The 12096-nt window shown below is 40.8% G+C and overlaps 1 pseudogene; it reads left to right on the top strand.

Moving 5' to 3' along the window:
- The window catches only part of LOC121040010 (tropomyosin alpha-3 chain-like), a 42551-nt pseudogene extending 33627 nt beyond the window's left edge, over window positions 1-8924 (top strand).
- The last annotated feature ends 3172 nt before the right edge of the window (window positions 8925-12096 follow it).

Raw genomic sequence — 12096 nt, 5'->3', positions numbered from 1 at the left:
CATGCCTGTCATAAGACATCTCTGATCATTTCTTCTCAGAAGAGGTCTGTTTTATTAAACCCCAAGGAAAAAGTTGTCTGAAAGACTCTTCTGGCCCTGGCCGTTGTTTTCCTGCTACCTGCTATTTAAAGGTTGCTGCAGAGAAGCATCTGCGGATCCCAAAAGAGGCGGCAGGAAGCTAAGAGTGAGCGGGAGTGGGCAGGGGCTGGGTGGGCACCACGGCCAGGGTCACCGCCACGGAGGCACTGAAGTGTAGGATCCAGGCTCTGCAGCAGGAAGGCCAGGATACCCAGGAGGGGGCCAAGCGCCCTCTCTGCTCTCGGGCCGAGGCGGGGAGGTCGAGCCTGGGAGCAGGCAGAGGCTGAGGTGGCCTCCTTGAACCCCAGGATCCACCAGGTGGAAGAGGAGCTGGCCCAGGAGCACCTGGCCACTGCCCTGCAAAAGCGAGAGGAAGCTGAAAAAGCCACTGATGGGAGGGAGAGAGGAATGAAAGTTACGGAACACCAAGCCTTACAAGTTGAAGTAGGGATGCCTGGGTGGCTCAGTGGGTTAAGCATCTGACTTCAGCTCAGGTCATGATCTCAATGCTTGTGAGTTTGAGCCCTGCCTAGGGCTCTGTGCTGACAGCTCAGAGCCTGGAACCTGCTTCAGATTCTGTGTCTCCCTCTCTCTCTGCCCCTCCCCCACTCATCCTCTCTCTGGGTCTCAAAAATAAATAAATAAATAAATAAATAAATAAATAAATAAATAAGTAAGTAACATTTACAAAAAAAAAAAAAAGATGAAGTAAAGACAGAACTCCAGGAAATCCAACTCGGAGAAGCAAAGTGCATTGCAGAAGAGGCAGTGGGAAGTATGAAGAAGTGGCTGGGGATTACAGAGGGGGACTTGGAGGGCAGAGAGGAGCAAGCCAAGCCTCAGAGTCCCTGTGCCTGGAGACAGAGGAGCCAACCAGACCGACAGACCTGAACGTGAAGTGCCTGAGTACTGCTGAAGAAAAGGACTCTCAGAGGGAAGACAAATGTGGGGACGGGGTAAGGCTTCTTGCGGGTACAGTCCAGGAGGCAGAGCCCTGTGCCGAGTTTGCGGAGAGGTCAGTGGCCAAGCTGGAGAAGACAACTAATGACTTGCAAGATCAGCTGAGAGGCACCAAAGGGGAGCACGTCTGTACCAAGAGGCCGGCTCGAGTCTGTCTGACCTGAATGAGGTATACAGCACCCCAGTCCCACGCTGCCTCTGCTCCTCCCTCTGACCTCCACTCTGCCTTTCCCTCGCCAGACAGAAGCTGGCCTTGGAACTGAGGGCTGACCTTCCACTGGAAGGCTGCTTTCTCTCTTTGCCACCTCTCTCCCACCCCAACTCCTGTGTCTTTTTCAAAACAATGTCCCTGCCTCTCTCCTGAGGTTCCATTTGGGCTTGAGGCTGAGCACCTTCGGAAACGACATTTAAGAGATTGTGAGCACAATGAAAAGGGTTCTTGAAAGCATGTTGCGTTATACACGTTTTGCAATTACCTTTTCTGTTGTTGATGATGCAGCAGCCATTTGTACAACATTCCTAACAATTCCACGTCTGAGGCAGTAGTCTAACACCTTCCTTCCATTTGGAAAGAAATGTTTTGACTTAATGCATACTGTCCCCTCCACAGGGGAGGGAGGGAGAAAGGCAGGGGCCTGCCTTACTGAGGGTCAGAGACAGGAAAGGGACCCACGGTGATTCCACAGTGATTCCAGGAGGAATTAAAAACGAAAAAGTGTGGCTCACAGTTTCAGCTTTAAGGCATCTTCAAGCAACTTTGTTTTTATTTTTATTTTTTCATCAGAATTGACCAAATTGAGATGTGAGCCCTCTGAGACCAAATCCTTCTTGTATTTTTACCCCTTTCCCAACCCCTCACAGAATGAATCAGGTTCCCCTGATGTTGAGGTGACCACTTATTTGCTCTCCTGCCTCCTTGAAAGAAAAGAAAAGAAAAGAAAAGAAAAGAAAAGAAAAGAAAAGAAAAGAAAAGAAAAGAGAAAGAAGGAAGGAAGGAAGGAAGGAAGGAGAAAGAAAGAAAGAAAGAAAGAAAGAAAGAAAGAAAGAAAGAAAGAAAGAAAGAAAGAAAGAAAATCATGTGTTTGCCATTGATTTGGCCATATGAAACAGACTTGTCACCCTTTTGTGGGTCTGAAGCTGTTGCCTCTAAAAGTGCCACCTCGGGGCGCCTGGGTAGCGCAGTCGGTTAAGCGTCCGACTTCAGCCAGGTCACGATCTCGCGGTCCGGGAGTTCAAGCCCCGCGTCAGGCTCTGGGCTGATGGCTCAGAGCCTGGAGCCTGTTTCCGATTCTGTGTCTCCCTCTCTCTCTGCCCCTCGCCCATTCATGCTCTGTCTCTCTCTGTCCCAAAAATAAATAAACGTTAAAAGTGCCACCTCATTGTGCTTTGTATCAGTTAGTGCCGGAGAGATCTTAAGTAGCTTATGTCCAAAACTGGTTTTAAATTTTATGTTATTTTGAAACTTTGCTTCTTTAGGATTGGGGCACACTGGCCATCCCAATGGCTGAGAACTCTCTGCAGTCTTTGGGCGGATGTCGTGCTGATCTTTTTAAAAAAAGTTTCTTTCCCCACCCAATTCCCCTTTTTGGTGAGGTTTCTGTGAGGTCTGTTAAGTGCATCCTGCTGCTCAGTGGCTTAAAATGCACTCTCCTTGGGTGTGCTCGCTCTCTCTGGGGGCTAATTGAGAGAAAGAAATTAATACTGCAACTATTTTGGTATTGCAAATCAACAGGTGTCCTTTTGAAATAAAGAACCAGCCCCTCCAAAATAAATAAATGGAATACATGAATAAAGCTTGTTGGAAATGCCTTTGAAATGGCAAGAGGAGAGTACTATTGAGCATTTCTCATGTGTGTGTTAGACATCTGCATATCTTCTTTAGAAAAATGACTTTCCATATCTTCTGCCCATTTCTTGAACTGGATTATTTATTATTTGGGTGCTGTGTTTGAGAAGTTCTTTACAGATTTTGATGTGGGAAATCAAATAGCTATGTCCTGGGTTAGGAGATTATAAAGAACACATTGCAAAGCAGAAAACTGCTTTCTGGCCTTGCTGAAAACAGCAGACCATGCTTGGTTTATCTAGTTCATATCTCTCTAGGGGGCACTCACTTTGCTTATCTAGTTCATGTCTATCTAGGGGTTAGATCCTGCCTGTTGTCATAAATTCCGTAGACAATGTTATCACCTGGAATATTTTATCCTGTCCTGTTTTTTGCACGTTTTCTATACGTTCTTACCGGCACATAGCCCACCAACGTATTGCGCAATGTTACTCTAAATGGCATCTCAGCACATGCAGGAGCTTGAGAGCAGCTCGGGGAGACTTCTCATAGCCTCCCTCTCACCTCCCCTGACTCGGATGGAGTCTTTAGTAATCCTTTGTGCCCCCCTCGGCTTTGCTGGACAAAGCCGAAATCCAAACTCACAACTGGTGACCCTGACGTGTTCCCACATCTTGGATACTAACCCTTCATCACATGTACCATTTGCAAATATCTTCTCCCATTCCTTAAGTTGTCTTTGAGTTTTGTTGATTATTTCCTTCGCTGTGTAGAAACTGAAAGGGGAACCCTCGTGCACTGCTGGTGGGAAAGCAAACTGTGCAGCCCCTCTGGAAAACAGTACAGATGTTCCTCAAAAAGTTAAAAATAGAACCAGCCTATGAGTCAGCAATTGCAGCACTAAGTTTTTACCCAAAGGATTAAAAAAAAAAAAAAAAAAACAGAATCAAAGGGACACATGCATCCCAATGTCTATACCAGCACTATCAACAATAGCCAAAGTATGGAAAGAGCCCAAATGTCCATCAACTGACGATAAAGAATATGTGTTGTATATATATATATGTACCACCCCCCCCACACACACTCACAATGGAATATTTCTCAGCCATCAAAGAATGAAATCTTGCCATGTGCAACCGTGCGGATGGAACTAGAGTGTCTTATGCCAACTAAAATAAGTCTATCAGAGAAAGACAAATACCATATGACTTCACTCACATGTGGAATTTAAGAAACAAAACAGATAAACAAAGGGGAAGGGAAGAAAAAGAGAGAGAGAGAAGCAAACCAGAAAAGACTCTTAACTATAGAGAACAAAGTGAGGGTTGATGGATGAAGTAGTCAGGGGATGAGCTAGATGAGTGATGGGAACTTGTGATGCATACTGGGTATTCTATGTTAAATGATGGAGTCACTCAATTCTATGAAGGGAATGGGGAGGGGAGGGGAGGGGAGGGGAGGAAAGAAAAAAAGAAAAAGAACAAGAGGAGAAAGGGAGGAAATTCTTACATATCAAGGGGGAAAAAAGGGAGAAGCTGACAGGTCACAGGTTATGCCTGAGTCAATGAACCCTAGACTCTCAGCTTAACCAAAGTTTCCTGTGCCTCATGACCTGGAAAACAGCCAGTCAGGGGTTTGCCCAGTGAAGGTATCTTGGAAAATCTTCACAGAATGGAAGTTAGAATCCCCATTCTTACCAAGTCAAGCAGCTTGGTAACACAAAAATAAAAGCAATCCACCGAACACTGAAATTTTCACCATGTCCTTCTTTATCTAAATAACTTCCTTAGTATGTTTCAATCCATATCCCTTTCTCCACACATTATGTCTTGATCTCTGTCCCTGTATCTGACTCTTTTTTCTATCTTCTCTGAGTCCAATTGGCCACATCAGAAGTATAAATCAATAGGAGTATACAACTGCCCTAATTCTTGTCTTTTCTAACGGAAGCAAAGAAGAAAAACAACCTACCTCACAACCTACCTCACAACACTAGATTCTGCCAATTCATGATTCATGGGAAAGAGTAATGGGTAACAGATAAGAAAAAAAATCCAGAAAATAGGCCCTTTTGGGAATACGCACAGCAAAAACTATAGAGTGCATTTAGTCTATTAGAACTTTTATTGGAACCATTATGTACAGTTAGAACAGATCTGTGAACCGTATGGGAAGAACTCTAGGCTCTAACATTTGTAGCCTGTATACATTAAGACAATAACGGTATCACCAGATGTCTTTCATATGAAGATTCTCTCTGTACCTGCTCATTAATTCCCTGGGATTCCCAAAGTGTCAAGGAATAGACATTATGCCTCGTCAGGCAAAGAGTATAAATGTACCTCCCAAAAGGCTTTAGAAAACTCAAAACACTGAATGGCTTAGCTTACCCAAAAAATAAGTTACCTAAAGTGGTCTTCTCTACTGGCTGTGAAAGTTTATTTGAATAGTCTAAGAAAAAGTGAACACAGTGCATATTGTATCTAATATTCAGCTCTACATTACAAAGTCTGAAAGACATTCTTCTTCCAGAAAGGTTGTAGTCATTGCATTTTTCAAAACCTGTGTGACATATACCATCACAACGTTGGTTAAAAGCAACATACAGGGAAAGATGCGTATTTTCCAATTGCAAAGTCCTCTTTATTTCTCAGAGATCAAGAAAAGGATAGAACAGCAGACAGCTCATAAAATTTAAAAGTAATACTCAAAAAACATTATCAAGTCAGCAGATATTTTCTTCACCCTAGATATGTGTTTTATTAGACACAGTTCTGTAGCTTTCTGGAAGACATTTCATCATTAAAAAAAAAAAAAGTATCTTTTCTTGCCCAGAATGATTGGCATCAAAGCAAATTTAAATCTCTGTGATCTTAAGAAAACAAATTTGTTTATGATTATTTTGAGACAATATATGAAGTAAAATTAAGTCACTGCTAATGAGAAAGTAGAAATTGGGTCTTAACTTGATAAAACTATTTTCTTGAAACAAAATCTCCAGATCCTTTTATTTGAGCTGTGTTTATTTTATTGCGATATAATCTTATTTTCTAGTAACTGTGAAATATGAAATAAATCATAAGCATACTTCAGTGACCTCAAAGGTTTTACTGTCTTTTCCTTATCCTTTAAGGAGTCCTTTATTCCCCTTAGAACTTCCTCCAACCCGATCATCATAATGGCCTTCATATACTCATGATTACCTTTAATATATGCAGAAAATACATACATTCTATGTAACATTTTCAAAGATGCTAATTTTCAGATCTCTACAGGGTTCAAAATTAACCATCTCAAATATGAGCTGATAGCTATTAATAAAGGCATGATATCACATAGGCAGATTTCCAGTTTACTAAGTTGCCTTATCAACATTCTTTAAAATACAAAGAAAGCCCCTCCCTCTCCCCTTCTCCCCCTTCCTCCCTCCCTTTCCCTCTCTCCCTCTTCCTCTCTCTCCCTCTCCCTCCCTGTCTCTCCCTTTCTTTCTTTCCTTCTTTCCTTCCTTCCTTCTCTTCCTTTCCTTTTCTTCCTTCCTTCTCTTTCTTTCTTTCCTTTTTTCCTTCCTTCTCTCTCTTTCCTTCTTTCTTTCTTTCCTTCCTTCTTTCTCTCTCTCTCCCTTTCTTTCTTTCCTTCTTTCCTTCCTTCCTTCTCTCTTTTTCTCTTTCTCTTTCTTTCTTTCCTTCCTTCTCTTTCTTTCTCTTTCTCTCTTTCCTTCTTTCTTTCCTTCTTTCCTTCCTTCCTTCTCTTTCTCTTTATCTCTCCTTCCTTCCTTCCTTCCTTCCTTCCTTCCTTCCTTCCCTCCCTCCCTCCCTCCCTCCCTCCCTCTTTGTTTCTTTTTCTCCAAGCAGGCTTCACACCTAGTGTGGAACCCAATGCATGGCTCAAATTCATGACCCTGAGATCAAGACCTTGAGATCTAGGGCAAGCCGCTCAAATGACAGAGCCACCTAGGTACCCCACAAAAGACTTTGTAGTAATGGAGCTCAGTGTGATGGGGGAGGAAATTTCTGGGTGTGAGTTACTTCTTTTTTCAAGGGGAGGAAGGTGATTAGTACAAGGAGGCAAAAGGGGGGATGCTACTGGCTGTCTTCAGAATCTCATGTTCAAAGACATGGTACTTCTAATGCATGCCATCATCAAAATGACACATGACTGGAGATAAACATTAAGTGCAAAAAACCTCATAAAATTAAGAGGTCATGTCAATGGGTGAGATTATTTTACAAAATCTGCTCTGGTAAAGTATGAATGGACTTGATATAAAAACTTCTGACTGCCACATAAAACAAATATGCTGCCCTATATAAACTTGAAGATAGAAACAAAATTATATTTGCCTATGTTTAACAGCTTTGGTCTCTTCATGTGTGATTTCTCTGGTTTCTTTCTTATAGATTATTGATGCATGGTATACCAAGAAAATATATATTTTTTTTAAAATTATCGAGGATACTGTGAAAATTTGTATCTGTAGCCTCACCATGTTGCACTTACGTGTACTAATGATATTAAATACAAACTTAGTGCTTTGCCTATTTGGAGAAATAAAGTTGGAGTCTTCATAGAAAACATAATTTCAAAAAACATTGTGTATCAGTTATGTCCCATGTGGAGGTGGGCAGTATAGTACACACAGAAATTATTTTGAATTATCAATTTGTTTACCAATTTGTTTCTCATTAGCTATTGAACCAATGCCAAGTTCCTTGTTTTAGGTATCTTCTAATTCAAGTTGTATTACTTGAAACTGATACTTGAAAGTAAAACCGAAGCTTGCTGAATTAACACAACATAGATATTATTGTTGACATCAATAGATTTGTCTCCTGAGACAAGAGCTTCTTCACATATAAAATGATTTTTACTTACACATGTTTTTCTACAATCTTATTACAATTTAATTTTTGTTGTTGTTATTGGTAGAATCTTTGCCACTTTGAATCCAGAATACAAAATGGAATAGAAAAATAAAATTGATAGAGAATATACCAAGCCTACAAGAAGAGGGCAAGATAACAAATATTTCTTGAGCGCCTGTTTCAGCCAGTCTATATACCTTACCTAATTGATCTATCTTGGCAATCAATAAAGGCAAATGATATATCTAAATTTTAAATTGAAAGTGTGGATGCCTCAGTGAGGTGGTATAATTTATCTGTGACCTCATAAATATTGATTGGTGGGACTAAAAATTCAAAGTGACTTCTCTGTGTATTTCTAGTTGATGGCCATACAAATACATAAAATTCATTTAAAGTGTGTGATCTGTATTTATGTAAGAAACAGAGATGAGAATCTGTGCTATCACAAAAAAGACTTTCCTAGAGAGAATCAAGGAATTACACATATATTAGCAGACTGTCCCTACTTTGTAAGGACTTAAGTCTTTAGCATGGCATGTCAGTGTCCCTTCGATGAGTGCAATCTACTCTCCAGGTTTTCTCCACGCTCTAGTCCTCACACAGAAAATTCATGTCAGATGGCTTCCTGCTTCCAAGACCTTCCCTGCACCATCTGCATTATTTCATTCTCTTCTGCCTCAAATGGCCTTATCTTCTGACCACTGGCAGGCAAACCCATGCTATTTTTTTAAGTTGCACATCCTAGGTTAACTACAAAATGAAATATTCTGCTATCCTGTTTACAAGACCAGACATACTCTCTTCGATGTGTCTTTGGCTAACTCCCACCCCTAAAAGTCCTTTCTCAAACACCACCTTCATGAGGACTCCTGTGACCACCCTATTTAACATTTAAAGTCTCTTCTACCTCCTCCTCAGTTTCTCTTACTCTGCTTCTCGTTTTATATTTTCCATGGCACTTCTAAAAACCTTCATAATTAACTTTCTGGGTTTGTGCAGTCCCCAATGGCAAGTATGAGCGAACAGATATCTAAGCAAAATGGGGTGAAGATTGCATTCCTCCCTTGTCTGGATGCTCTCCAGATTTGGAACTAAGAAGTGCTGGGGGCTGCAACTGAGGACATAAAACTTGAGTGGCTCTACAGTAAGTATCCTTCTATGGCAACAGAGGGCACGCCATTCTGCAGAGAGAAGTAGGATTCCAAGCGGGAGGGTGAGAGAGGGATAGAGTGGGAAGAACACTAAGATATTGACAAAGAAGCACTATTGGCTTCAGACACCTGTTGATGCATGTTTTATTTACTTAAGAGGCCCAAGTTTACATCCAAGCTTAGGGATGGGTGATAGGACTTTACCCTTTTGTTAGCCTCCATGTTTTGTGTGAGCTAGCTCTTCTAGTTTTCTGTGAAACCAAGAGCATTTCAACTAATAAAGTATTAACATTTATCTGTTTTCTAAGCAATCTGCATTTAGTTAATGTGCATTTGTCTCCATTTGTAAACAACCTCTAAATACCACTTCTCATTCATTCCTCCCCCCTCCTCCCTCAAATATGCCAAGGATTGGTTAGGTCAATGGTTGGTTTTAGTAATTTTAATTTTAATTTTATTTTTTAAAAATTTTTTTCAATGTTTATTTTTGAGACAGAGAGAGCCAGAGCATGAAAGGGGGAGGGTCAGAGACAGAGGGAGACACAGAATCTGAAACAGGCTCCAGGCTCTGAGCTGTCAGCACAGAGCCCGACGCGGAGCTCAAACTCACAGACCGTGAGATCATGACCTGAGCTGAAGTTGGACGCTTAACCAACTGAGCCATCCAGGCGCCCCAAGTAATTTTCATTTTTAGTATGTTTTTATTGAACTACATTTTTTAATGTTTTTCTTTACATTTTATTTATTTATTTATTTATTTATTTATTTATTTATTTATTTATTTATTTTTTAATTTTTTTTTCAACGTTTATTTATTTTTGGGACAGAGAGAGACAGAGCATGAACGGGGGAGGGGCAGAGAGAGAGGGAGACACAGAATCGGAAACAGGCTCCAGGCTCTGAGCCATCAGCCCAGAGCCTGACGCGGGGCTCGAACTCACGGACTGCGAGATCGTGACCTGGCTGAAGTCGGACGCTTAACCAACTGCGCCACCCAGGCGCCCCACATTTTACTTATTTTTGACAGAGACAGAGCCCAAGTGGGGGAGGGTCAAAGACAGAGGGAGACACAGAATGCGAAGCAGGCTCCAGGCTCTGAGCTGTCAGCACAGAGCCCGACTCGGGGCTCGAACCCACGAACCATGAGATCATGACCTGAGCCGAAGTCTTAACCGACTGAGCCACCCAGGGGCCCCTATTGAACTACATTTTAATTCCCTTTATCTCTTTATTTTTTTAATGTTTATTTATGTTTGAGAGAGACAGACAGAGTGTGAGCAGGGGAGGGGTAAAGAGAGAAGGAGACACAGAATCTGAAGCAGGCTCCAGGCTCTGAGCGGTCAGCACAGAGCCAGATGTTGGGCTCAGACTCACAAATTAGGTGATCATGACCTGAGCTGAGGCCAGACGCTTAACCAACTGAGCCACCCAGCTGCCCCATTTTTCTTGAAGCACATTTTTAAATGAAGCACTGAGCCCATAGATGTGAACATTGGTAGATAAATAGCTTTCAACTTATCCTTTCTCTTCTATAACATGAAGAAAAAACCCTGACTTTATAGATGTCTTATACATATTTGAAAGTTGCTCAAATAAAAATTCTGTAAACTATCTGTTGGGCACAGAACACATGTAGGTAAAGGGCTAAATGCTTGATACTGGGCTTCACGCAACCATCCAAACAACTATCTGCCACAGGTGTTCTTGCTTTTCTCGAAGTTTCCTTATGTGTATTTGATGGCATCAGACACAGAAATCAAGTGAACTTGGGCAATCACCCAACTAGGCTATACTCAAGCTCAGAGGCAGCCTTATCTAGAGGTCCAGGAACAAGCTTTGGAGTCAGATTGCCTGGGCTTGAATCTCAGCTGTCACTTCAAGCTGTGACCTCAAGCAAGTTCCTACCCTTCTAATGCTTAAGTGCTCTCCACAATGGGCCCACCTCACAGGACTGAATCAAAGGTCAAGTAAGTTTGCAATATGCTCAGAAGAGTACAGAATAAATGCTGTATAAATTCTTGTTGATTTTAAAAAATCTCATACCAAATTCTATGTTTGTTTGTTTTCAACTTGATTTCTCACACAAAACTGAAGATAAGGTGATAATAAAAAACAGGTACCATTTACCAACTGCTTACTACATAAGGGGAATTGGGCTAAGAACTAACTTAATCTCAGGTGATTCTTAGGACAACTTAATAGAAGCACTTTCCTGTAAGTATGGCATGTTTGTAAAGCAGAAATAGTGGGAAAAGGAGGAAGAAGAGGAGAAAGAAAGGCAAGGCAAGGCTTTTTTAAAAGCCCTTATTGAAAACCTCAATGCTTGAGAAACAATCATCGCAACTAATCTATGAGGTGGGTGCTCTTTTTCTTCACGTTTTATGAGTGATGAAACTGACATTAAAAACTTAAGTGTCATACAAGTACAGTCTTTAATCATAGCACTTACTGAATTACAATGTTCTTTTAAAAAGGAGACTGAAAGCACATCTACACATCTATTTGCAGAATGCATAGCCCGGGGCAATTACTATTTATTTTTCATGATTAAAACACAAGAAGACATAGGATTTTAAGTCTATCAAAATTCTAAGCCCAACAAAAGTGTAAGTTTAGTTCACATTTGGGACAAAAATCAGGGTCTCTTTTAAAATTCATCAACAAGCGTGGCTAATAATATTCTCATGACTAATGCTACTGTTTTTTCTTTGCTTTAGAGATCCCTCTACTGAAGTAAATCCTGGTTGCCAGATAATATTTATGTCTAGAATAGATTGGAAATAACACTTTTATTGAATGTTCAGTGGTCCTACTAATGCATTCTCACTCTGGATTTCCCGTGAATACCTTGATTCTCAGAAGGTAATTTTAACATTGTAGCTAAAATTCAGACTTTCTTTTATGAGATTTTTGTGGTATACAGAAATGGGTAAATACACATTTGTAACATCAGATGTTACTATTGAACATCCATCAAAAGAAGCTTACGTTTATCATTTATCGAAGCTATCACAAACTTAAATGAGTCTTGCATATAATTTCTCTAGTGCAATCTCACTGAACTTGAATATGAACCTGAAATTTTAAAAATCACTACTAATATTTGAAATACAAATCACCGTATCTAACGGCTCTTTGATTTAAAGTCAAAGTCCTTTTTTTTTGTTTTTTGTTTTTTGTTTTTTAAGAGACAGAGAGAAACAGAGCACGAACAGGGGAGGGGCAGAGAGATAGAGAGACACAGAATCTGAAG

Source organism: Herpailurus yagouaroundi, unplaced genomic scaffold (genome assembly GCF_014898765.1).
Source record: "Herpailurus yagouaroundi ecotype Mexico unplaced genomic scaffold, PumYag 181, whole genome shotgun sequence".
Classification (NCBI taxonomy): Eukaryota; Metazoa; Chordata; class Mammalia; order Carnivora; family Felidae; genus Herpailurus; species Herpailurus yagouaroundi.
This window is presented reverse-complemented; position numbering and strand designations above follow the sequence as displayed.